Below are 27885 nucleotides of genomic sequence, written 5' to 3' on the forward strand. Positions count from 1 at the left end.
TATGTTACAAATCTGGTATTGCGATAATATAAGGTTTTGCTTTTACATGGAATGAAATAAAATGTAATCTATTTTTAAACAGCTTAAACTTGTCTACCATACAAAACCATGGTTCGTATTTTTCAACTCCATACTCAAGCATAGTGTGTACTCACTGTGATTTTCAAGTGTGTCTCTTCAAATGACTCATTAACGGTGTAATCAGCCATTGTGAAAAGCGACAAGAACTCTGTTTGTGTCCCCTGGTTATTTGTTTTGCTGCTGCAGTTTACGCCTTGATGATTGTTGTCCTTCCCCTCTACCGTGTTGCCACCAGCATCGTCATCATCATTAACATCACCTTCCTCGTTTTCTTAAAGGGTAATATCAATTGCGCCACTGTCTTGTAGAGCAGCCTGAAGTGTAACCATTTCAAAGTCTCCTGTTTGCAGCTGCGTTTTAAGGACGTTCGTTCCAGCGATACCACGAATTTCTCCCTGTAAATCGTTAAGAGGGAGAAGCAGAGCCAGGCAACAAGAAAAGGACCACTTCGGATTTTTGCGCCACTCCTTGAGGAAATCATATAGGAACAAACCGTACTCAACTGAAAACAAACCAAGAATGACGTGAACTTAAAACTTAAAACACTATATGGAACAACTGGTACAAAAATGACAGGAAAAATATCTGCTATTTATTTTGTCAATGAAAATAATTAATAGATTATATGTCCCTGTTATGAGTATTGTACCAAAATACTCCTTGTTGCATGTACGATCAATGGCCTGTTTGTTACACTAAAGAGCAAAGAAAAAAGCTGGCTTTTTTCTCCGCTCACAAAACAATGAATGAAAAGCTGAAATTAATATCTGCAAAAATCAGTCATGTTGTGAAAAGCAAAGTTTATATTATTTCTTTATTGACGGCGTCCAACTAGAGGTAAGTCGTTGCTATGGTGATTTCTTCTTTACTTTTTACACAAATAGGTTTCCGAGATGACCATCTTAAATTATTATAAAATAGCAAAAACTCGCACTTCAAGTGCATTTCTCCTTTTAAGGTTACAACGAACATCAAGTAGACTTCCTTCTTTACAACTAAGCAAATTTACCGTGAGACATCGTTAGTTCTTTCAGTGGATAGAACTTGACCAAACTTCTCTGTTAACTTTCGGTTGCAAACGCGAGGAGTGTTTCTGAGCTTTTTTTTTTAGAGATAAAGGACTCCTGGCGAGAGAAATTACATCAGGCTTCCTGTCTGCCTTACAGCTATTTATAAGTCCAAAAATTAAATGTAGTGCCTTAAAAACATTTGGCCACGCCCCTTTCCCAAAAAAAGCGGTCAGCTCATAACATAAAAAATCTTGACGACAAGCCAAGAATATGGGAAGACTAGATGACCTGGTTCTACAAAAGAAGAGGATGGAAGCCTTTTAAATGTCGAACGAAACCCCTCTTGATGGATAAAGTAAATAAAGTTCGTTTGGGATTATTTTCTCCAGCCGATCTCGCTCTAACCATAGCCAAACGAAACCTCTGGGACAGGGACAGATGGCAGAAGCGTGCAAAAAAACCTGAAGCAGGAACAGCACCTTGCCTTGTTTGAACAACAGTTTAATTACGTTTAAAGGCGACAGTATCATCAACTAAAGTGATCAGATGGGCCATAGCTTCACCAGTCGTGTCAGTGCGGCTATGCAGAATTGTTTCCCTTTGATAAGTATAAAAACCCTAAGACATTTCACACGTCAAACCAAGATAGATTGAGTCTAGTCTTTCCATAATCACGTTAAGTTGATCAACTCTCAGTTCCTTACCCTGGGGAGTCTCGGTGAGGAAGAGAGTGCCTCAGCCCCTCCGGATGGCTGAGTATAACTTGATATGTAAATACACAAATATTTGTACCATAGAAACGCACATAATATGTAAGGGCTTCGTTAGAGCAAACATGTAACCAGATTAATGTCTATTTTCTAAATGGCGTTATCTGTCAGTTTGTTATTTAGCTGATGGCATATATGAAAAAGCCAACAGGAAGACCAGGAAAATCAATAAAAGATTTTTTGAACGGAATTACATCAACCAACATATGTTAATTTAAATATTTCCTTACACATCGAGTGAGCCTTTAAAAGGGAAGGACACGTACCTTTGAACGCTTACGTGGTATTAATTGATCGATATTTGCGAATGCCGTAACGGTAGCGTCACAGTAGAGTTCAAGGATAATTAGTGTGTTATTAAATTCAAGCCTTTATAATCGTCAAATGGCGGCGGTCAACTTTGAAGTTACGGTTCAGACATGAATTTTAGTCTGTGCACATGTCTTAACTCATTTTTGGTTAAAATAAGTACATACAAAAACATTATGAAATGTTCTTACCTTAATCTTTATGTATAAATAGAATACTACATGTATGTTTGCTTCATTCAGGCCCTCGAAAGGACGTAGACGAAAGATAGAGGGAGGTAGAGGGCGAAATAAACCTATGCTATCCGGACGCCTTCCTAATGGTCCTAATGGTATAAATAAATATATCGTTGCAGCTTGAAAGACTGTGATTTGAATAGAGCTGCTTTCATCTCATTATTATGACAGACTGCAGCTATAGATGCCCAGGTTCGATCAGACTTACATTTGCCGTGGAAATTTGTATGACGAAATTGACCTCTTAGGGCAGGGAGTCCGACCGGACGAGCGTTTCTTTTTGTGTGTATTTTTTCTCCTGACATCACATCTTAAATCAGCTCCGTTATGTTGCACAATGAGCCACTTAGGATAGTTTGAACCTTCTGAATTTCTCGAAGAATAAATGTTTTCTTAAATCGAGCCTTTATAATCCATACAATAAACAACCAACGTTTTAGCTTTTCCAAGTCGCACAGCAGAGTTTTTCTCTCGAATTATGAGCCAAGCTGGCCATATAATTGTGAAACGATCGCTAAATATGCTTCATAAGTGCTTGCCAACTCCATTTTGCCATACATTGAGCTTACAGAGAGTGGTGTGTTTGTCTGAGTCACACCGGGGGTCAAAAAATTGTGACGTCATAAGTACGCAGTGCTATTGTTGTTGTTTGTGGCTAGAGTACGAATTTGTTTAGTGTTATAATATAGATAGGAGTCTACGCGCGCTCTGATTGGCTAAAAACCTATGTTTTATCAGAGTATAAAACATAGAAAAATCATGTTTTATTGTTTTTCGTCAGCTTTCCTCGAGTGCTTCGCGCGTCGTTGACTGTTCGTTGGTTAAAACCACTCGTATCCAACAAGGGCGAATGGAATAATTGTTTTGTAAATTCCATTTTAAGTATAAATCCACTGGACATTTCATTTTGATGTAAACGAAGTGAGGCGGGGAAAATTGTTGCGCAGTGTTCCCTGCTTGAGTTGAATGAAACTCGCAAGGAAAGCGAGCGAGAGAGTTTTCTTTCGAAGATTTTCTTCGACAATCTCCTTATAAATCGTCTATTCATGCTGGAACTTGATTGTGACAACAATTAAGGTTTACGGAAAGATCCAAAGCAATAGCTTTTCTGGAAATTATACGCCTTGTTCAAGTCGAACGAAGCAAGGGACGGATGTCATCAAGACTACTATATTATGCTGAGACGAAATTGCACTCAGAGTCGGTGAAGTTTATTGAAGTTCAAAAAGACAAGATCAAGATTGAAAGGTAACAAACTTACCTGAAATGCTTAGCCTTATTTTACGTCGAACACTGAATGAAATTGTGTCTGTTTTTTGGTCTTCCCGTAAACTATTTTCTGCTTTTCATCTTCGTTTACTCGCTCTTGTTGTACATATTTTTAATTAAACTTTTCACTCGTGGTGTCTAAAATCTATATCATAAAGCAAATAAAGAAGCCTAAGCCATGTTTTATTCTGTCATAAAACACTCCGGGCATTTGAGAACACTCGAGAAATGTAGAAAACATTCGCCTGCGGCTCATGTTTTCTACATTTCCCTCGTGTTCTCAAATGCCCGTAGTGTTTTATGACAGTATAAAACATGGCTTAGGCTTCTTTATTTGTTAAATAAAGCATTTCCGGATTTTAGCCTTGAGCGCCTCCCTAACATGCCCATGACATACCATTGTGTTACGAACGTGCAAGATAGACTGAACGCGCTGACATTTTTTGTTCCATTTTAGCAGCGATCAGATGTAATATTATTGTGCACTATAAAACAAGCCATACCTAACAAGTGACTAAGTCGTAGAGGAAGATGCAGTGGTGATAAGTTGCACAGAAAGTTGATCAAAGGTTGATTTTCGACCATTAAATATGTTCACAGGTGCCCGAGGGGTGGTACTCAAAACAATTTTATACGGGGAGGCTCCACCCCAAGGTTCAACCCCCTTTCCCTTTTATATACCACTTTCACAGAAAAGGTACCCCTTTCGTATACCTTTTATTGAAAAAGTACCCCTTTCATATCCCTTCTTATATACCTATTTTTACGTAGCGCTTCATAAATTAAATTGACACAGCCATAAGGTGCGTTTGTTCAATCTGTTTTAATTCAAGGCCCTTTTTAATACGCAAACGAAACAAACTTGTGAAATCCTTACCCTTTTATATACCTAAAGTTTGAAAAAGATACCCCTTTCGCACAGAGCCTTCCCGTCTAGGCCATTATAGGAAGTACCCCTGGGGGAAAGTTGGCGCGGTGCATCGGACGTTACAAACGAAGCTCAAATGCGACGAATGACTGAGAAGAGCCCGAATCGTGCCAAAATGGTCTTCGGACCTGCCTTGTACACCAAATTAAGGATAGAACATTTCATAATGTTTTGTATGTGCTTATTTGCACCTAAAATTGGTTAAGACATATGCACGGACTAAAATCCATGTCCGAATCGTAACTTCAAAGTTGACCGCCTTAGGTCAAATATTTGAATTTTTACCGAATTGGAAAAACTTTCAAGTCGTTCTTTATCATTTACCCCAAAAATGTTTTTACAGGGATCTATACATCATTCGTCTAAATTTAACCACCAAAAGCCCAAACGATTTGAAGGTTTTGCACGTGGTGAAAAATTTTTTTAACCAAGTACTTTTACTGCAGTGAATTGTATGCCTTCGAAATTAAATTGTTTTGTCTACAAAGAACAACACAATATTTTCCAAAACCATTTCAAAAGATGGTCAGAGATTGTATAGAAATAGTTCAGTGTTTTAAAGGCGGTAGAGTACTTGTTTTTGCACGCGAGGCTCTCAAACTTATGCAAAAATTTAGCGCCTCAAATGACGATTTTAATGTATTTTCGGTATTTGCATTTTTCTTTCAAATAAAAGGATATGTCATGGTAAAAACTATGCAGTGACTTTAGTTATACCCTAGCCTATCTGACATTAAAATAGGAAAGAAATCTAATTTTCCAGCCTTGCCGTGATATGTTTGATTTTAAGAGACCGGCGCTCTTAATAAACCCGTTATACATACATACATACATACATACATACTTTATTTAACGTGGAAAAAGTACACACTTAGCTGTTAGCTAGTTTACAGGTGCTCCACGATTAAAAGTTTAGTATTTACAAAAGTATTTACATCAAAACAAAGGGTATAAAAGTATTACATCAGACTATTTTAAAATGATTAAAAAAAAAAAAAAAAAAAAAAAACAACAACACCATCTAGCTAAATTAAGATTCCTAAAAATATATATATATAAATATAAAAATCCTATCTAAAAGCGATAAAATATAATTATCAAACATTGAAATCAGTTTGTCTAATCTTTCTCAAAAAGTCCTTTGAGCCTGCCATGGAACGAATATCACGAGGTAGCATGTTCCAGTGCTTTGCTGCAGCATAACGCCACGACTTAAGACCATATCTGGTAGTGTTCACTTTAGGTATGGAAAGATTAAAATTACCGCGAAGATTGTACGCTGTTCTCTTTTCAGTTATAAGATTTTTGAAGCTGGATGGTGCCCTGCCTTGAATAATATTGTTCACAGTCAATAACATATCTTGAGTGCGACGATTTTCTAGCATTGTTTTTTATCTGACAAGCAGAGCATAGTTTCGCCTCACTCCAGGCCTACACTAGAGGAGATATGGCATCGTGCATTGCAAAAAGCAAAGTTACCAGTGATGGCATCAACTGATAAAAAAGACATTGAATGTTTACGAGAGCGAATTCAGCATTGACCACAACGTCGACCAATACATAATTTTCTACTAAAGAATCACTATTATTTCAATTTATTTAGTTTGTCCATTGGTGGCAGAAATTACATGCCGTGATAGATTGACTGTCGTTTAAATTGCACATAGAAACTGGTCATGTCGTTGCTTCGCAGATGACAGGCCATTGAACAATTTTGTTTTAGTCATGATTTGCAAAAGCTCTCTAATTTTGGGGACACCAGCACGTTAAAATCAATAACTCAATCAAATGCACCCATTCGTTGCCCGTTTGGATTTGTGATTAGCAGTCTGAATATCTGAGCTCGCTGTTAGATTAAACATATTTAAATATTAACTTTTTATCTTACCGACAAGCTGACCTATCACCAGCGAATTGGCTGCGAATACCAATATCTTGAAAAGAAGTGCATCAGTTTCTGGGCCGATCCAGCTTGTTACATATTCTGCTGGAATCTTACTCACTGCTCCAATAACCAAGTTGACAACAGTAACGGCAAGGGATGTTGTCATCAGCCTGTTTTCCGTCGCGTCTTGTAAGGGTTTTACCCAGGCGAAAACGAAGCCATACATCCCAGCGATGACCAGTGCCAAGCCAATGTAGGACCTGCTCTCTTGTCCTACAAAAATTAGGCCACATGTCAGGATTACTTTACGAGTCATTTCAACAAGTTCCCAATACCACGAACGTGTTTTGTAATTTTCATAGAGAAAACGCAACCCAGAAATAATTTCCCTGTTAGAACTGGGATCCTGCGATGTGTCTTCGTCTTGTGTGGCCAACTGTGCTCTTCGTTTTCTCCAAAGGGCCATGAACGACGCGGCAGGAAGGGCAAAAATATAGGCAGTTGAAATGTATGCCACGACAAGCATATGATTGTACTTTTGCCCTTGTCATGGTACGCTGTAATCAGCTTTCAGGTACTTGGAACACAAAACTTCTTTGTCATCTCGGCAGAGTTTCTTGCAAGTGGGTGGCAGAACAGAGGCTGTCTTGTAGCACGTGCTGAGGTGCGTCACGTACAGGAAGAAAAACAAATTCCTGTACACAAGCTCCTTGGATTGCGAGACTCGCCTTGACTTTTCGTCTTCCTCGATGTCGCGATTTATTGAGATGAGCAGTTTATGAACTCCGTAAGCAATGACTGAAAAGCAAACTATAGCAACATTCATTGCTATCACTGCAAAAAGGCTTCCAAAGGCATCCAAGTGTAATCCAGGGAAAAGGCACTGAATGGGTGCTATCTGCAGCACGTTCAACTGGAGAAGTCCAGAATATTTAGCGATATTTTCGAGAGAACCTGGCCATTTGATGTATGACAACACGTCCAGCAAACCATTAGTAACCTGATAGAAGCCAATTACGATCTTAACCTTTGAAAAAAACTTATCGATCAGGAGACGTTCTTCTTCCTTCTTATTTTTCCTTCTGCTTGTCCACACCAAAACGGCAATGATAATCCACAAGATGACCAAAATTATAGACAACTGACCCACAATCCACTTCTTTGATGGGCATCGTGTGCAGAGTTTGAACTGTTTGTAGTATCCTGAACTGCAAACACTGCAAAGCGGACCTTCGTACCCATTCTCACAGAGGGAATCTAGACTACCCTTACACGACTTTTCTGCTGGACACATGTAAGGCGTTGGTATGGGATAAGGGTATTGTACATGGAAAGCATCTAAGGCTGGTGAAGATGTCAAGAGATTTTTGATGTAAAGTTCATAGCGATCTTTGTACGTCTTGTTTCGCCATTCCCACCAATGACCAGGTTTCAACGAAGCGTAGTCATCTTGGCATTTCAGTCCCCCTTGGCCACATTTGAAACATCTTTCGAACATGTGGATTCTATATTGTCCCTCCAAGCATTTACAAGCGCGGTTCCCAGCAAAGAAGTCAGTTTCTGTTCCTGTTTAAAATTTCAAAAAAGCCATTTATTTATTTGTCGAGGGCACCGTAACCAAACTGTTAATAGATTCCAATATTAAATAATGAAATTTATTTTTTATATATATTTCATGCTCCTATGGAAGCTGTTTGCTTGCTTTTTTGAGTATTTGGGATTTTAATAGAATTTCTCACCTCAGCTTATATACCCAAATCTCTTGGCATCATATATAAAATTGTACTTTCTAAATTTGTAATCCAATTTTTGTATAATCTTGTACTTATTAGCTAGTTAAAAGTACTTTGTACATATTTTTTTATTAATGTAATTTAAAGAGGGAAAAGCTACCTGTTGGGTCTCTTAAATAAGCCATTATTTTTATTATAATTATTATTATTGTTTTCATTTTTATTTTCACTTTCATAATTTTCATCATAATCATTATTATTATTATTATTATTATTATTATTATTATTATTAACAATTATTCTTTGAAATCGAGGTGAATAGCGGCAGAATATTCACCTCGCCGCGGAGTTTTAGTATATACACACGAAGTGATCTCAACAGCAAGCGATCTCAAAGTTTTCAGAAGGAAACCATTTAAAGTCGATTTAATTGACCTCTCAATTCATGCGTGGAAAACGTGCATACAAGCGGCACTAACCGACATGCGCGAAACAGTTTACAGAATCTTCAAACATGGCAAATCTAGTTAATCTTCGATAAAATCCTCGTCACAATCTAGCAAAATGGTTCTTTAACACCACTCAAACCTGCAATCTGAATCAAAAACCCGCTTGCAAAACATTTTGACCGTTGAATCAAAGCTTTTGAAGTTCACTTGAATTGAAAATTGAAAGAGCAGTTGGCGAAGGATCCACCTGAAAGTTTGGATTATAAGCTTACTGAATGTCTGCAGAACTGTGGTGAAAACTGGATGTTTTCTTGCACAAAGACGTTTTCCTGAATATTCGTGGAGGATCTTGGTTGAATAACACTTGATGTTGCTGCCAATAAATCTGCGGTATTCATTTCTGCCGATGCCGGGCGAAGAGCGACTTGGCGGTAAGCAATTGTTTATCGTTTTAGTACTCAAGTTGTGTGGACATTGTGCTGCAAATTGCGAAATATGTAGTCTTCTCTTACTTTGAAAACCATCAGGCCAAATTTCTTAGCCTTTTTTGTCTTTTCTGGTTCAGCATCTTCTTGTATTCTTAGTATTTGCGATTCAGAAACGCCGGCGAAACGCGAGTTTACGCCGGCTATTTTGTTTCAGTTTGGATCAAGCATTATTCATTCCGTAGGGAGTGAATAATGCTCATTAGCCCGAGATAGCGAACCAATCAGATTGCTTGAAACACCAAGATCACTGAGTGTGTATATACTAATTATTATTATTATTATTATTATTATTATTATTATTATTATTATTATTATTATTATTATTATTATTATTATTATTATTATTATTATTATTATCACAGTTTAGAATGAAAGTGCTGGTTTAAAATTTTTCAGGCCAGTTTGATTTTTACTTTTCGTTTTCATATTCGTTATCACAAAAATAACAAAGAGAAATTTAAATTAAACTGAACTTTGATATCAATCCCATAAAAAAGACGACTGCTAAAAAAAGGCGACTGAAAATATTTCGTATGGTCCAAACCGGAGAAGGAACGATTATGATGTGATCGTTCCCAGCATTTGCGTCTACCGGGGCACCCTAAACTCAATTTGGTACCCTAATTGATCTCAAATTAATTATCAGGATTTTAATATGAGATAACATTGCAGAGAAGCACAAAGATAAATTGGTCTCAACAAAATTACTTGATTCTGATTGGAAGAGAGCAGTAGAATCCCACATTTTACTCCTTAGGAGACCCGAAGTCGTCCAAAAATTTCCAAAGTTTTTCAAGGGCTTTCGAAGTTGACCTGAACACTTCTGAGGATTTCTGAAGTTGACTGGATTACTTCCGATGAACTCCTACGTTTATCTGAAGACTTTTGAAGTTGAACCGAAGTTTAACAAAGATTTTTCGATATTAACCCAGAGACTTACGAAGGTTTCTGAAGCTTACCTGAAATATTCTGAAGATTAGCCGGGGAGTTATAATACGTTCCGAATCGCAATTTTGTTAATTATACTATAAATTGAAAACTCGCACGACCTCAAGTACAATTCGTGATTAATAGGTTCGGTGATGTTTTGACACTTCTCAAAATTGCACTTGGTTCAATCACACATTTTACTCAAGGTCGTGCAATTTCCTTTACTAATTATCTTTACCCAAGGGACAAGACTTGCAATCTTGATGTTGTTTTCGAGGTGTTTTGTCATATGCAACAAAAGAACCATTTGGACATCTCTTGCAGGTTTTGTCCACGTAGCCGAGGGTGTCAGAGAAAAAACCTCCTGAAAAGAAGACAACCACAATTTAAACTACTCTTTAGTAGGATCAAAAGGACAAAACGAATAGAATTCCCTAGGGAAAGATATGAAGACGACATTTTTTAGAAAATTTAAAGAACATCTTAAAAAATTGCTGTGCAAATATTAATGTCACTTTAGTTTCTGAATTCTCTAAGGTAATGAGTTTTTTTTCGACGATTTATTTGCTGCTTTAAGCTTATTCGTCTTAAGATTTCATTTCTAGTATAATTAAAGTTTTTGTCACCTGGCTTTGTAAAATTTATTTATTATCCTTTTTAGCTAGACATGAGCGCATGGTTGTGTTGCGTTTTGTGTTTTTGTTTTCCGAACTAGTATTGTAATTTATTTTATGTAATTTGGCTTCCTAGACGTTTTAACTTCCGTTACTTTGAGAGCCAATACCCTTTTTGCTTTGTCTAATTTCATAATATGTAATTTTTTTTTGTGTAAGGGTAAAATAAAGTTGTTGTTGTTGTTGTAACATAAATTGGAAACGTATTGTAAGTTATCTTTTAGACTCTTGGTCTCTTGAAAAATTGCAATCCTGGCAAAACTGACCTCCACTGCAAAATTAAGGAGATTTTGTTGATTCAGGAACTACAACCTTCATTAAATGTCAACGTCAGCAGTGAGAGGTTGTTGCTTTATGAAGTGTAAATATTACTGCTGGAGATCAGCCTCCAACCCCTTTTATAACAATATATTAATAGTTGTCAAAATTTGTAACGGTCATACTTTGAAAATGTACGTTGCTTAGCGCACGAAACGTCGAGTTTAGTAAAATGCTGTTTTTCATAATGTTTATCACCGCTGTTTGTTTTATATTTCTAATTAAGTTATCGTTGTTATAGCTCTATGGTTACGAGTCAAAAAGGGTCTTATTTCAACTTTTATTTATTTCTACTCCTAACGCCTCGAGTCCGTGTTGATGGTAGTGTCGTATGTGTATGTCGGGGGTGGTTGGGGGAAGGGGAGAAAACCTTTTAGGGCCTGGGGTGAACTACATATCGTTGCCAGAAACAGCTATGCCAGAATCAGAGCAAGCGCAAAGGAACTGAAGTAGACCAAGAACACTGGAAAATCGAGACTTCAAAATTGCAACTTTCGCCTTGCCACTTTCGCCTAAAGTGTGAGCAAAAGCTTGGCTTTAAATCTGTAGTTGACAAGATGTCCTTAAAGGTCCATGCTTTATTTTGAATGCACCTAGTACCTCATTCATAGTTAACAACTATCCACCTCAGTGTCGGTGGCTAGTGGTGGATATTTACTGAGCCGCAAATTTCGTTTACAGGCCTCGATTATAGGTGCAACCTGTTCAACATCGCAAATGAAATCGCTTTGTTTTCTTTTAATACCACTCCAAAGGTTGATGTTCCAAGACCTGTGATATCCTTTAACAAAGAAAGCCATAACTTTTTAACTAGGCCGAAATTCAACAATCGGAGACACAATTTTGTAGTGCAGTTATTAATGAACATTTCAGCGTAATTTCAGCTAAATCAATCCGAAGGCAGCTGTAAACGAACTTAAAACGTGCGTGCGATTACGGCAATTTTTATTTTCCAGATACGGACGAAAAAAGATTTCACAGATTTGTCGCACATGTTACTATGGCATTGATGAGAATCTACAGTTAACAGAAATCCAAACGCTAGAAACTCTGACGGAAAACAACACAGATCCGGTCTCCGCGAATAGTTTCGTTGAAAACGAAACCCCTTGATTTGTCTCAGCTCGTACTCAGGTTATTGTGCTGAAAAATTAACAGCACCGAACATCCGATTGTAGCAGTTTGAATAATCTATATTCCAATCTTTTCATGGCGTCTCAGATGGTTTGCAGTAGAAACATCACTGTCGTAAACTAAAGCTTCTTCTGCATGCCGTCCGAGTTGGATGTATTGAAAAAATGCTCAGTCCGCGAGCGATTTGTGTAGCAACCTTTTTTATCGTGAATAGAACCATGATTATTTGCTGCTATAAATTCGGCAGCCGTAAAAGCGGGAAACGACTGCTTGTTCTTTGCCCGTTTTGGCTTCTTTCCTGTGGGCACGACACAAACCGTCTCCGTGAAGACATCAATCATTTAACACAGAATAACATACTAAAATATAGAAACTACTGAAAATACTACTGTAAAGAGAACTGGAGAATTGAAGCGCGATCGCGTGAAAGATATTGTACTTATGCATTGCAGTTGTGAAATGCGTTATGACGTTATCACCTTAAGTTTTGCACAAGAGATATTTTAAGAAAATAAACCATTTAAACGCAGATAATCACACAACACATCTCTGTGCACACAACACATCTCTGTGGTTTGGCAAAAACCTGTACGCATCAGCATAGCCAATAACCTGTAGAGTGGCAGCCATGAGTAGCTGTTTTGTCCTTTTTAGGACTCATCAGCATGGCATAGCCAGGTGTAAACCACACACAATCCATATGGGGGTCGTGACAATGACCGTAGAACATTCTCAGCAATGCATGGTAATGTGATGTGGATCTACTAACTAAATAGCGACGCAGTATGACGACATAAACAACGGAGATGTGTTGTGTGACCATTTGCATTCAGATGTCTTATTTCAGGTATTTTTTGCTTAGTGTTACTTCTGGCTTCAAATTGAGAAAGTTATTTTACAATCAAAATTTGTAAGTTGCAAAGACTTTCGCTTATAAAAAAACAAAAAACTAGAATTAGTTATATTTCTCTGATTTCAGACATTATACATCTTACTATATAAAGTAAAGAAGTTACCTGGAGGGCATTTTTGACATCCTTTTTCCCCTTTAGTGGAAGGATCAATAAATGTTCCCAATGGGCATGGTGTTAATGTTCCGCCATTGAAGTTGAAATTTTTTTTTTCGGAATCCCGATGCCAATAGAGCGGAAGTATAGGCATACTGGAAAGCAAAGTCATATCCCCTCACGATGATAGCTTCTGACTCCGATTCGACAGGATTCCTAAAAGAAGCAATTATTTTTCTCAAGAAAAGTAATAGAACTGTTTCTCCCCATCAAGCGATTCTTTATGTAGGTGGTAGAACGATTACCTAGAAATACAATAGCGATAAACTAGTTTCTAGGCGATCATGTTTTACTGATCAAGTTGTTGTTATCCGTCAAGCCACGAAATAATAAAGGCAAAAACTAAAATAATAAAGAGGAAGACAAGAGAGAGGTCAGAAAGGAGGTCAGATATATTCTGCTGATGTTATAATTGCGCATCTTATGCAACATTCGTAAAATTGCCTTTATTAATAAACAGTATAACAACGTCTTTATTGTGAGTGCAGTAATAAAATGACCGGAATGGATCAATACCAGTTTACCCGACGACATAAATGAGAATCCTGACTGGAATGACCTGCGTGCAGGCAGAATAACTGAACGACTTATCTGCAGGAGGAGACATCAGTTATCCAAACAGCTGATGACATTCACAGTGTCATTGATGAAAAGAAACTATTTGCTTACTTTAGTAGATAGTTAGACACAGATAGACAACTTTATTTAGGGAGGGTGGCACGTAACAGGAAACTTCTGACAAGGCCGTGGCCTTCTATTCTAAAAAATTGCCATGCTAAAATACAACTAATAAGTATCATAAAGACTCTTGGTTTTAGGCCATAGTAACTTTTTTTTATTAATCATTAACACACTAATTACATACATTACCTACATCCTAAAATAACTTACATTATTTTTCACATGGCTCGTTTTCCTTTGTTCTTCCAGGCTGGTTATATCGAATAAACCCCGCTAATTAACAACTGTCTGAAAAGCTGGGAGCGGCCTTGATTGTAACAGGGGAGAGCGGGGCTGATATTCTAATATTCCACCAGGAGAATATTAGAGTTGATAACCCCCTAGGGGAATATTACGATAATATTCCCCTCGTAGCAAATCCACAAGCCTCGCATTACAAACAAAACCACAACTTTACTTTAATAACGTTACATTCATTTTACCTTGACTGTTGTTACATTTTATTTTAAATACTACTGAGCAATTGCTCAATTGAAAACATGAGAAATGCGTTCGGGAATTTGTGCCTCGACGTTTGCTTTTTCAGAATTCCGAAGTAGTTTATTCTGTTCGGTTGCTAACACACTCCAAACATTCAAACGCCTAAAGGTTACCTTTTTTGTCTTCTTCGGATCCTTCACTATTCCTGGCCAGCAGCTCTTTTAATTTGTTATCGTCAACGATGATCTCTCTAGCCTCTTCGACGTTTTCTTCCTATTTGTTTCCACCTGGTTAAAGCTAAACAACCCTTTTGTCGCCTTCTCAATGCTAATTAAACTGAGCTTTTTCGTAGATCTCTTCCCGATTCTTAGAGGATAGCAGGCTCCAAGTTATTGCCTGGATTTGTTGAAAAATTAGAACTTTCCTTCGCAGACTCACTCACTTCTACCAACTTTGCAGTTAATTGGTGAAAAAAGGTGGTTACAAAGTTGTCGGTACTATTAGGCAATTACAAAATCCCAATGCGTACTTTCGGAATCTTTAATCTTTTGTAAAGCTAGTCTGGCACGCATATTGATTGTTTTGATCGGCATATCAAAAACGAAAAAATAACCTGTTATTATAAAATTTAACAAAGTGGAAACCCCAGTGCGTCTTTTCGGAACCTTTCTCCTGTTGTTAAGTGTGTGTCGAGGAAAAAAACATTTGTTTTTCTTCAGCGTATTCTTATTGTTTTAAGCCACTGTTGATACCTCGCCCATGTGAAAAATAAGCCGGTTATTTTTAGGCACCTCGGGAATATGTGATTTATTCACCTCGGGCTGCGCCCTCGGTAAATAAATCGCATATTCCCTCGTTGCCTAAAAATAACCCTTACTTACTTACAGTCCTACATCACATTACACTTATTTCACTGTTTACAAAATGCATTACTTAAATTAATTACTTAATCATTAACACTTTAATTACATACATTACCTACATGCTAAATAACTTATATTACTTAAAGTCCTTCATCACATTTTACTTAATACACTGTTTACAAAATGCATTACTTAAATTACTTACGTTACTAACATTGCTTGCAGTACTTATTTCAGTGTTTATAATGTTTTACAAGTGAGAGAAAGCCTAACAGCTGCGCAACTGCTGATGGCATTTATGATAATTAGTACTTTATACACAGGTTCTTTGTATATTTACAAGCCTACAGTTAAATGCTTCCTAAACACCTAACACTTGTTTAAAAATATGAAACAGAACCGAATACTCAATTTATTATGGCCTAAAAAAATTTCTAAAGTGCTTACAATTACAATACTTAAAAATACAGCTTATTAATCTATATTACAACATCTAATTACAAAGCTAAAAAGCTATAAAATGCTAAAAATGGGAAGGAAAGAAAAAGATATGTACATGAGTTAAAAAGAAATTAAGCTAGGATCACTGAGTTAAGAAATATTTTTTAAGCACAGACTTAAACGAGCTTATAGTCTCTCTTATGAATGTCCAGAGGAATCTTGTTCCAGAGTTTTATCACACGAACTTGAAAGGAACGACTCCCTTCTGTTTCCCCATCATAGTAAGTTATATTTCCCATATCAACTAGTTCTGTTATGACGGTCCAAGTTCCTAGGTAACAGTTGCGTTATATAGCTTGGATAGTAGTTTACATTATTGATGTACATAAATATTAACTACTCTTTTGAAGATTCAACTCTCCTTTAGCGGCAGCCGAATAGCACCTCACTCCTTTCTCCGATATCTCCATCCAAAACTACTCGAGCTGCTCGCTTTGTAATTTAAAACACGTTTGAGATTCTCCACTGACGCAGTGTTCCATGCGCATAACAACATTATCGGCTTGATCAGCACGGTGAAATACAGCTTCCGCTCTGCAAGAGACCAATTACAAAGGTCATCAACGTGTTCAGTGAAATTAAGGTGCTTGTCTAATTTCACTCCAAGTAGTTGTTGTGAAGTTGCTTGTTCAATCTCGGTACCATTGCAGGAGATTTTGAGCATTTCGTCTGAGACTTTCTTCTCCAGGCGTTTTCCAGTAACAATTAGAAGCATTGCGTACCATCCTATTTTCAGACTTCCAATCCGCTACCTTGTTTATGTTATCCTGCAGCCGTTGCTGAATTGTTGGTAGATCAGAAACTGCAGCAGAAATACTTAAGGTTGGGTCGTCTGCGTAAATGTCGACAACAGTTGAACTGGAAACTGAGTGGGGAGGATCACTAACAGAGATAATAAATAGTAATGTCCCTTAGACTGATCTCTGCGGGACACCATGTGTGATCAGTCTGTATTCTGACTGCACTCCAACAATAACAACTGATTGCCTTCTTCCCTTTAGGTAGTCTGTTAAAAGCATCAGTTCCTTTGATACTACACCGTATGCCTCATGTTTTGACAGGAGTATGTCATGGTCAATTAAGTCAAAGGCCATCTTGTCAATGAACACAAGTCCACTGACTTGGTCTTTGTCCATATCTGATAATAACTGATCTGTGAGATAGATGAGCGCTGTTTCTGTAAAGTGTGAACTTTGGAACCCGCACTGCAGATTGTATAGCAAGTCGTTATTTCTCATAAAGCTGTACAGGGCTTGATGGATGTGCTTTTTGAAAACTTCGGAAGTAAAGGTAGCACAGAGATTGGGCGATAATAAGCAATTATTGGATGAGGTTGAGCATGATATCGTGAATTATCAAAACCGAGGTCTGTGTTATCTGCCGAAGCCGATAACACAGACATGAGGTTTTGATAATTCACGATATCATGCGAAAACCGAATTCAATAATTGTTTTATTATACGTTTACAAACAATTTGCCATCACTTTTTCTAGCACCGGCGTAAAACTTCGTCAGAACATTGACCAAAGCGGTTTTATCTTGTGGTTCATCCAGGTTTTTCTCCCTCAAATAATCATTCAGAATTTTTACACTTGTTTTTGTTGTTCTCTTAGTGTTTTAAGAATCTTTATTCTCGATCAAAACTTTCAATTCCTCTTCGGAAACGGAGGCGAATCGCTCAGCCATATTTTCAAAAGTTTGACAGCACTACATGGACGAGGGGCTTGGAAACTAGGCGGACTTTGAACTCGACATGATAACCCAATATCTGCTGCAGATATTGGGTTATCATGTCAAGTTCACATGCTACTGTATATTGACTGAATGCTCTCGACCAATCACATGTTTCAAAGTAATTCTAATGTATAATAATTGTTCTTGCAATCTTTGCTTCCTTGGCCCTTCTAATTAGGCGTAACTTTGGGTAATTTCCGAGCCGAGGGGAAAGTTCCAATATCGGTACAGTGATTTATAAGCCGCCTCAGTGGCATGGAGATTGCGGAGCCAGCCACTTTCATTATCTTTGCGCCAAGTCCATCAGATCCAGTGAGATGGCATGTGTAGCGGCAACCTTTTGCGGTGTAATATGTGGAATACTGAACTGTGTTTTGCTGAAGCAACTTGTGAGGTCCTTGATGTGCCTAAGAGAAGTCCGTAATAGTAGTAAGGCCGATTACGGAGCAGTTCTAGGGGCTGCTGCACAAACCAATAATTTAGGCGCTCCGCGTGTCGAGCGTGTTTCTAATTACTCCGTCACCTTCCCTCAGCTGACGTAAGGAAGCATGATTGTTTACATCCTGTCTAGTAAGACATGACCAAAGCTCTTGACAGCATTGTCATCGAAATTTTTCTTCCAAATTACAGGACATCGGTGGGTCCACATCTGTGATAGAATCATTCTGGCGTTTTTTAACCCCGCGATATCAGGTCGTGCGAATAAATTCAACCTTTATTTGTTACCCCCGGTGTTCACAAAGAAGTATTCTTGGCCCATTACTCTTTAATATTTATGTTTATAACCTTCCTTCTATTCGTGAAAACTGTTTATCGCAATGCTAGGTTGATGGTACCAAACCACTTATGTCTCTTCTGTCTCTTTAACGCCAGTATCAGTAGGAAGCGATAACAAAGATGAATAAGGACTTGTTAAGTATTCGGAATTAGTGCTTTATAATTAGTGTTTTTGAATTAACTAGATAAAACGCAACCAGTGATATTCGGCAGCCGGCAAATGACTGCTTAGGTGAAGGACTTTCATCTTTTTCTATTGGGGAAGAAAATCGAGCCAGTTAGAGCTGCAAGAGACCCTTGTGTGACACTGGACTCTATTGCGAGTCACGTTGTGTGTGCCGCGAAAAAATTCGATCATTCAACATCCTCTGCTAAAAGACTTGTGCTGGCTAACAGTCAGGCAACAACTTTATTTCGGACTTGCTGTTTGGGATGTGCTCCAGATTACTTGACATCTAAGCTCGTTAGAAGACTCGCTGGCTCGACAAAGACTTCCGGGAACTCCCAACTTTTAAACACTCCCAAGTTAAACAAACTTCTGCATTCCTAGTGGTCAGATGACCTTTCAATATAGAGCGAACTCTCTGTTTGAAATTAATTGCAGTGTTGCTAGGCAGAAGAACAACAAGTAAATCCATTAATGTCCTTTATTTGGCTGTCTTGTGGAAGAAATAACCGATCACAAACACTCTGAATAGATCGACCGAAAACTACAAAATTCGCACGAGGTCGCAAACTCGTTCCCAGTTCCTCTCTAACACATTGCGTGATTTTGATTACGTCAAGTACATAACGTCACAGCAGCCCTAAACTCAAACTTAGTGAACTATTATTGTATATTATGTTTGTATAAGGAAACATCACGACTTTCAAGTGGAAGTAAACCATCCTGTCAGCATGGGCAACAAGCGAAGGGGTGGTCTCATTTAAGAATCAAGAATATTTAAGATTCCAACATTTTAACACATCATTTAAATCTATTGCGCATCTAAAATCACCTTGAACACCTTATTGACCTTTTTCATAAATGGCGGAGCACATGGGTTAAACACATGAAGGCAAAGCAAGTACGGCTTCACTACGAAAGAAAACAAAGTCAACTATGGAAGAAGAGGAGATCTTTACCGCAAATAGACAATCTCAATCTAAGTTATTGTTTTTCATTAACTGCGCTGTGCAGTTCTTGCTCTGCACGTTGTTTGTTTATTTAAAAATCAGTTACAAAGGGGAAATTTATACTTTGGTCTTTGCAAAGAAAGTTTAGCGTGAAATATTCGATTTTGAAGCGTTTAAATCAAAGAAAATACTAACATTTTAAGCTATGAAAGAAAAATGCGCTTTAACGGGCCAGAATTTACATTTATTTAAACACCATTACGTTTTTGTCGTGGAATCTGCTGGCATTGCAAGTTTCACTTTCACAAGGCATTGATGACAATCGGGCAGAATCACGCAATGTTTTGAAAGCTTTAAATTTGCTACAAATGAAAACTAAACAAATCTTTTGATCTTAACCTAGCATGTTAAGTGTGAAATGCTCGATTTTTTAGCGTAAGGTATTTTTGAAGCTGTGTCATCTAGAGGATTTCAGAAATATGAAAGAAAACCACTGAGAGAAACATGCCCCGACTTGTAATATTTACGTCTGGTAAATTAATTCTCCAGGGAATTCCCATTCATCTAAAATTAGCTCTAGTATTCTTCTCAAATTTGATTTAATTATTTGCTTCAGTATTCCATTTTTGGAGCGAGTTATTCAATGTTTAAACAGGAATTTGATACAACACTGGAGGCTGATTTAATAGATTTGTTAGCTTCACGGTTCAGTATCGTGGAAATTAAATTTGGCCAGCATTAGCATATAAGATAAATAATTAATTGCAGATGGAACTAGTCAACCATGTTTTCTTACCATTTTGTTTGTCAGTCGCTACATTGTTTCACGCGGGTAATGGGGATGGAGGAGGGGTGCACTTGTTATTCCCCCCACATGGCTCCCCTAGGGTGGTCACGTGAACAGCGCAGTTTTGAGCTTCTTGTTAATATAGTTCTTGGATCTGATAAGACATTTTAAAAACGATTTTTGACTACGAAAGCGTGAATACTTTTTGGCAAATATATAATATGCACACCCGTTTTGTTGTGTCCCCTGAATCAATAACACATTTAAGAGGCTCCGACTGAGAATATGAAGAATCGTTGGACAGGCTGGCGAAATCCAAAATCTTGAAACTTTGCCTGAATAACACCTTTGGGGAACTATGTTCGAAAATATTATTCTTATCTTCTAGGAATTTATGGTTTTCGAGAAATTAAGAAAAAACGAAAATAACGGTTTTAGCTCATTAAATATGCAAAAAATATGCGTAAAAAGGCAAAGTTCTCGATATTCCTATAAGAGCAATTTTCAATGCTTTGAATCGAAATAAACTTAAAATAATAGCTTGACCTTTCTTCTACTAGGCAACATAAACTTTCAATTTTTTCCGGCTATTTTGAGGTTTCCTTCGCCTTTTAAAATATTGCTTTATCAAGCACTTCGGGAAAGGGCAAAAATTGAGAAACTTTGGAGGCCGAAAAAGCACCTTGATATGTCCGATATCGAGTCAAACTAAACATTGTGCAAAAGCTCGATGTCTCTTCTGTTACAATATCAAATAAAAAATCTGGGTACTCAAGATTCACACAAATGAGAAACGAAAGTTTACGACCTCCTCGTGTCTAATTTGCATAAAGCTTATTTTTGAATTCGTCCTCCGCTAAGTGATCTGGTCCGCTTAATTTAAATTTGGGAGCTATGATTTGCACAAAGAAAGCAAGTTTAAACTTTATTTGATTTTGTTGACGTCTTATGCCTATCAACAGGTTATATAAACACGAAGAAAGAAGAAAAAACAGTAAAATCATCGACTGAGCTCATTGCGTGACCTGCGTCACGTTATAAATTTTCTTGTCAACAATTGAATTTGATTTGTTTGTTAGGACTCAGTTGCATTTCAAATTTAAGATTAAAGAATGAGATAATAATATCATTAACTTACCTGAAATTGGGAATGATTTGTACCTTTTATTTACTCTCGCGGGTAACTCACGTCAAAGCCGTAACTTGCGTAGTATTATTAATTTGGAAGTTGACTTCAGTTATGAACATAAACGTACATAAATATTATGAACATATATCGCTGTTAATTTCCGTTCAGTTGTCATTTTTAATGGAAATAAAATACGAAAAGTTTCTCATCTTGTTTTAAAACAACTATATAAAAGGTTTCGATCGTGCAACAACCATTCATTTATTTATTCAGATGCACATCACAAAATTAAATTAAGGTAAGCTTGCATTAATTCAGTTACCCAAACATAGATGTGGTTCAAAGAAAACAAAATTACCTTACCTGTACGGGCAACTAACAATTTTCCTTCGCTATCGATGCTTTCAGTATCTGTCAGACAAGATGTAACAAAATTTGAAGTGTGCGTTTGCATGGTAATTTACAAACTGGACAAATTCTGGATTTTTTGGGCTTGGACCAAGCCCCACCAACAAGAGCGGCACAACTGTAAAGGGTCATTCTATTTTTAAATTTCAGCCGAATAGGATTTTGGGTTGTTAGTAATCCGCGTAACGGCGGAACGCGGAACGGCGTAACGAGATTTTTTTTCTGTTTTTCTGTTTTTATTTTTAATTTTTTAACAAACTAACCAACAAACAAACATTAAATATATCTCACAAAATAAAGGGCATGTATATCTTCTTTATCCTTCGAGGTCAATCTAGAGCCAGGATGTCGAGTTTATTTCGCGTTAGGATTTTAAGGAGAAGCGCGGCTGGGCTTCGGACTTGCTCGCACCGATCGATCATGATCGAGACAATGAACGAACAAAGTCAAAGCAAGTCAACAAAGCCGTTGACAAAAAAAAATAGAAGGGCCCGAAAAGTTACTGATTTCGTAAGAGAGAAAAAAAAAACAGAAATGAAAAGCCCACATCAAGGGGTATTTTCAGTTGGTCACCCATCCAAGTGCTAACCCCGGTAAACAGGGCTTAACTTCGGCGATCGGACGAAAACCGATGCTTTCCTTGTGTTATCAGTGTCAGACGAGACAAAGGGTTATAAGAATCATGCAAATAGTGAAAAAGGAATACCTTGTTTAAATGGATCTTATGGACAATTTGGCACTTTCCTGCTTAAACTGGACTTACCTTTTATGAGCTGATTTACGCGCTTTCTGATACCACATGGAAAGCAACGGTTCTTGTCCGATCGCCGAAGTTGAGCCCTGTTGGGCAGGAATAGTACCCGGTACTTGGATGGGTCACTCACTCACTCATCCTCATCGAGCCCATGAGGACTCTTGAGGCCGGACTTGGATGGGTGACCAACTGAAAATACCCCTTGTTGTGGGCTTTTCATTTCTGTTTCTTTTCTTACGAAATCAGTAACTTTTCAGGCCCTTCTATTTTTTTGTCAACGGCTTTGTTGACTTGCTTCGACTTTGTACGTTTCATTGTCTCGATCATGATCGGCGCGAGCAAGTCCGAAGGCCGGTCGCGCTTCGCCTTGAAATCCTAACGCGAAATAAACTCGACATCCTGGCTCTAGATTGACCTCGAAGGATAAAGAAGATATACATGCCCTTTATTTTGTGAGATATATTTAATGTTTGTTTGTTGATTAGTTTGTTAAAAAAAAACTGAAAAAAAATCTCGTTACGCCGTTTCTCGTTCCGCCGTTACGCCGTTACGTGGATTACTAACAACCTGGATTTTGCACGATCGAAACCTTTTATATAGTTGTTTTAAAACAAGTTGAGAAACTTTTCGTATTTTATTTCCATTAATGACAACTGAACGGATCTAACAGCGATATATGTCCATCATAGTTTTAATAATTATTTACGTTTATGTTCGTAAAAAGTAAACTTCCAAATTAATAATAACTACACTATTTTTGACGTAAGTTATGCGAGTAAATAAAATATACAAATCATTCCTAATTTCAGGTAAGTGAATGATATTATTATCTTAATCTTTAATCTTAAATTTGAAATGTAAGAGTCCTAACAAACAAATCTTTCCTTCGATCTTTTTAAGAGTGACTTTTACGAACGGCCGAGCAAGAATTTGATTTTCTGGCAGAAATTGGGAAAACGATTTTTCTTCGTTCTTTGCTCATTATTAGCTGTAAGGTAGATAAGAAACCTGATGTAGTTTGTTTCCCCTAGAGGTCTTCTAATTTTAAGAAAACAAAGAAAATCGATTTCGGTGGTCGAAGTCACAAATTTCCTAACTTTTAAACCCGAAATTAGCTATTATGAACACTACTCGCGTTCGCTTACAAAACCGCGCAGAGAAATTTGGTCACTTCCTATCAACATAAAAATTCTTTTTCTTTTGCTAGAATATAATTTCAGGGCTTGAGCGCAACTCTTCCAACTGAAAAAAATGAACTGACGAGGAATGCTTTTTACGATAACAAAAATTTGAATGAAATAGTAATTTTCAACGGCAGTATTTAGCATGTGGCATAACATTAATTTTTTTCAATTCTTGCTCAAACGTGCATACAGATATTCTTAATAAACATACCTGAGAATTGGCTCGGGTTATTGGAAAGATTCTCACTTAGAGGGCATCAAACTTCGGCAAATTTTCACAGCATGACCGTAAACTGTGTAAATACTTCTAATTGCCAAACGCCACGATAATGAATGTTTTAACCCCAAATGCTCGTCTTTCCTTCTTCTTGTCGAATGTTCCATTGCAAAATTCCCTTTTTAACGAAAGAGTGAGATAAAAAAGCCAACCTGGGTCAATTAAGGTCCATTTTGATCGCAAAACCTCTGCGGCCATTTTGCCACAAGATTAGATTTTGTGACTTACGTGACATAATACACGTGACATGAAACACGATATTGTGACGTAAGTGAGTCTGCGCAGTAAGAGCTCTGGGGTCGAGAATGTCACGGAGTTAAAATAACGCAAAACAATTCTCCAGCACCGCCAACGCAGTTTGAGGAAGCAAATTGATCGTTCTGGATTTCTGTACACACTTTCGTCAAGAGAAAAGAACCACGATAAAGGAAAATTGCTAAGGATGAAGATGCAAAAGGAATTTCGCGCTTAACAGTTGCTTTGTTGTATTTTGAAACCAAGAAATGTTTAGCTGTCAGTTAGGCTATTTTGATCGATATCACAACATTTTGTGGGACTACGATGCATTGGTAAATATGCTGCCTTCAACAACCCGAGCCAATTCTCCGGTATGTCTTAGATAAACATTTACATGTGTGTTTAAACGACAATTGAGAAAATTTGGAGTTATACCACATATTAAATAATTCCGTTGAAAACTGCCCTTTAATTCGACTTTCTAGTATCGTGAAAAGTATTCCCCACCTTTTTAATTATTTCAGTTCGAAGAGTTTTGCTTAAGCCCTGAAATTATATTTTAGCGAATGGAAAAGAGTGTCTCTGTTGATAGAAAGCATCCAAAGTTCTCAATGTGGCTTTGTTTGTGAACGCGACGAGAGTTAACGATAGCGAATTTCGGGTTGAAAATTGTGTCACTTTGAGGCTCCGATCACGAAAACTGACTTTGGTTTTTTTCTCGAAATTAGAAGACTTCTGGGGGGGAACAAAATACATCAGGTTTCTTATCTACCTAAAAGCTATTAATGAGCAAAAAAATGAAGGAATTTGATTTTTCAATTTTCTGCCAGTGCAAGCGCGGTTTTTATTTAAAGTCCTTCTTAATTCAATTATTGACAAGAAAATTCATACCGTGACGCAGGTCACGCAATGAGCTCAGTCGATAATTTTACTGTTTTTTTATTCTTTCTTCGCGTCTATAGAACCTGTTGATAGGCATAAGACGTCAACAAAGTCAAATAAAGTTTAAACTTGCTTTCCTTGTACAAATCATAGCTCCCAAATTTAAATTTAGCGGACCAGATCACTTAGCGGAGAACGAATTCAAAAATTAGCTTTATGCAAATTAGACACGAGGAGGTCGTAAACTTTCGTTTCTCATTTGTGTGAATCTTGAATACCCAGATTTTTTATTTAATATTATAACAGAAGAGACATTGCGCTTTTGCACAGTGTTTAGTTTGACTCGATATCGGACATATCAAGGTGCTTTATCGGCCTCCAAAGTTTCTCAATTTTTGCCCTTTCCCGAAGTGCTTGATAAAGCAATATTTTAAAAAGCGAAGGAAACCTCAAAATAGCCGGAAAAAATTGAAAGTTTATGTTGCCTGGTAGAAGAAAGGTCAAGCTATTATTTTAACTTTATTTCGATTCAAAGCATTGAAAATTGCTCTTATAGGAATATCGAGAACTTTGCCATTTTTACGCATATTTTTTGCATATTTAATGAGCTAATACCGTTATTTTCGTTTTTTCTTAATTTCTCAAAAACCATAAATTCCTAGAAGATGAGAATAATATTTTCGAACATAGTTCCCCAAAGGTGTTATTCAGGCAAAGTTTCAAGATTTTCGATTTCCCCAGCCTGTCCAACGATTCTTCATATTCTCAGTCGGAGCCTCTTAATATTACCTGAAAGATGATAATTGTTTGCCTCTTTTATTACTTGATCCCGTTTTTCAACATAAGCAAAATGAAATTATTGCGTAGGAAAGTTAAGCCTCAAACATCTGTGCGTTTTTTAATACACTTGGGAAATGAGCATGAAAACTGTAACTAATTCCTCTCACGTATTCGATATACAGAGTTAACTTTGCATTAGAGTGACGTATATCGTTTCCTCCAAAGAAGAGTTTTCGTTATCGTTCTAAAATAACCGCCCTTGTTAACAAAAACTGAACCGGAAAAAGAAAACATTTTTTTTTTATTTTTTGATGTCTTAACAAAAACATCTTTAACTTGCATGTAAAAGTTTAATCTCCTTCTAACTGACAGCTCTTTTGTTTCCATCCTTTCCTTAATTTTAGTTTTGAATGAGAAATGTGATAATTATCATTTTTGTCCTCCTTTAAAATATTATTTTTGTACTTGGAAAATTTTTAACTCCTTTTCCAGACCAAAGTTCGAGAAATTATATCCTGATTTCTTTGATGGCATTTTAGTCTTAAATTTTGCAAAGCCTTTTCAAAATTTGTCGATAAATTTTGCTGATCAACATTTAAAGTTGCCGATAGTGGCTTCTTATAACGAATTTGCAAAATGTTTCATTCTCTTCCCCTGTGTAAGGCAGCTTTGAGTATACTCGCATATCTTTCATATTCTTCTATAGACTCAGTGATTTTACTGTACATTCAATATTTTGTATTTAACTTTAAGATTTAAAAATTAGTTGCTTTGAACAGACCAAGACAGTTTGTCGCCAGTAAAATGTAAAACCGTCATCAAACGCGCGTAGCTTTTTTAAGCTCAAAGTTTGAAATGCTGATTCTCTTTACATATCGATACACGTTTTTTGCAGGTTAGTTTTGAGAATTTGGTCACACGTCAGTCCCGCTTGCATTAAACGTCATTAAATGTCACTCAGCACAATATTTGAACTTTTCGGTAGTCTTTAGTTGACTTTTCATTACGCGATAGAGTTACTCAGTCATCACACAACCAGAAAAGATGTCTATATTTTCATTTTCAATAGATAATTAAATACTGGACGGTTTTTCTATATAAAGTAACAACAGCGTGTGCCATGCTTTAAGCATACAGATTCTCCTTACAGGTCCTCCTACATCTTCACCTGACCAGTTGGGAGAATTTTGTTATTATATTAAGGCAATTCCTCATTGTGATCAATAATGTTATTCTCAAAATCTATGCAGATGATTTTGTATTGACATTTGAAGGAGAAATAAAATGTTTATACCTGTTACGTTTGAAAGAGTTAAAACCTTGCGAGGCTTATTTGAGGCATTATGAATTGAAATGTAAACAGCGCTAGAGAATTTCATTCAGTCACGGTATCCGAGCAATTTTAGCCCAATTTCCTTATTGAACAATATTTAAATGTGTTGGCAAATAACTACAAAATACAGAAACGTCCTCTGGCTTTCATGATTCAGTTCTGGAATCGAAACGTTTTCAAAAATCTTTTTTAGAGGTAATAGCTGTTTGTGTTCCTTTTTTAACCGTTGTACTTATCGTGCTTACAGTGTAGCAACATCTTAAATAAAACTTCTATTATTGACTGCAGGATGTTTATTTGAAGACCGACTGCTTCATGCAGAGAAAATCATTTGCCACTCTAAGACATCGAAAGCTCACGTTGCTTTTCCAAGCTAAGCTAGTTATGCTGATGATGACTAAATACGAGTAGTTAAAAGGAAGCAAACAAAACTATTTAATATTACCTGAAAGATGAAAACTGTTCGCCTCTGTTAGCACTTGATCCCGTTTTCAAACATGAACAAAATGAATTTTGCACAGAAAAGTTAAGCCCCAAACATCTGGGTTTTTTTTAATAAAGGTAGGAAATGAGCATGAAAACTCTAATGAATTCCTCTCACGCATTCGATATTCTTCGCAGTAGAGTGACGTATATCCGGTTTCCAAAGAAGAGTTTTCGTTATCGTTCTAAAATTACTA

General features: G+C 37.0%; 1 pseudogene across 1 annotated transcript; it reads right to left on the reverse strand.

The window, feature by feature from the left end:
- Positions 1 to 27678, reverse strand: LOC144652255 (uncharacterized; annotated as a pseudogene). Its single transcript, XR_013570465.1, has 5 exons — positions 27651 to 27678; positions 13231 to 13437; positions 10327 to 10452; positions 6492 to 8054; positions 1 to 583 (listed from the first exon to the last, which is right to left on the reverse strand). The product of XR_013570465.1 is annotated as an uncharacterized LOC144652255 (transcript).
- Between the last annotated feature and the right edge of the window lie 207 nt (positions 27679 to 27885).

Source organism: Oculina patagonica, chromosome 4 (genome assembly GCF_052425735.1).
Source record: "Oculina patagonica isolate OP01 chromosome 4, crgOcupat, whole genome shotgun sequence".
In the NCBI taxonomy this organism is placed as follows: domain Eukaryota; kingdom Metazoa; phylum Cnidaria; class Anthozoa; order Scleractinia; family Oculinidae; genus Oculina; species Oculina patagonica.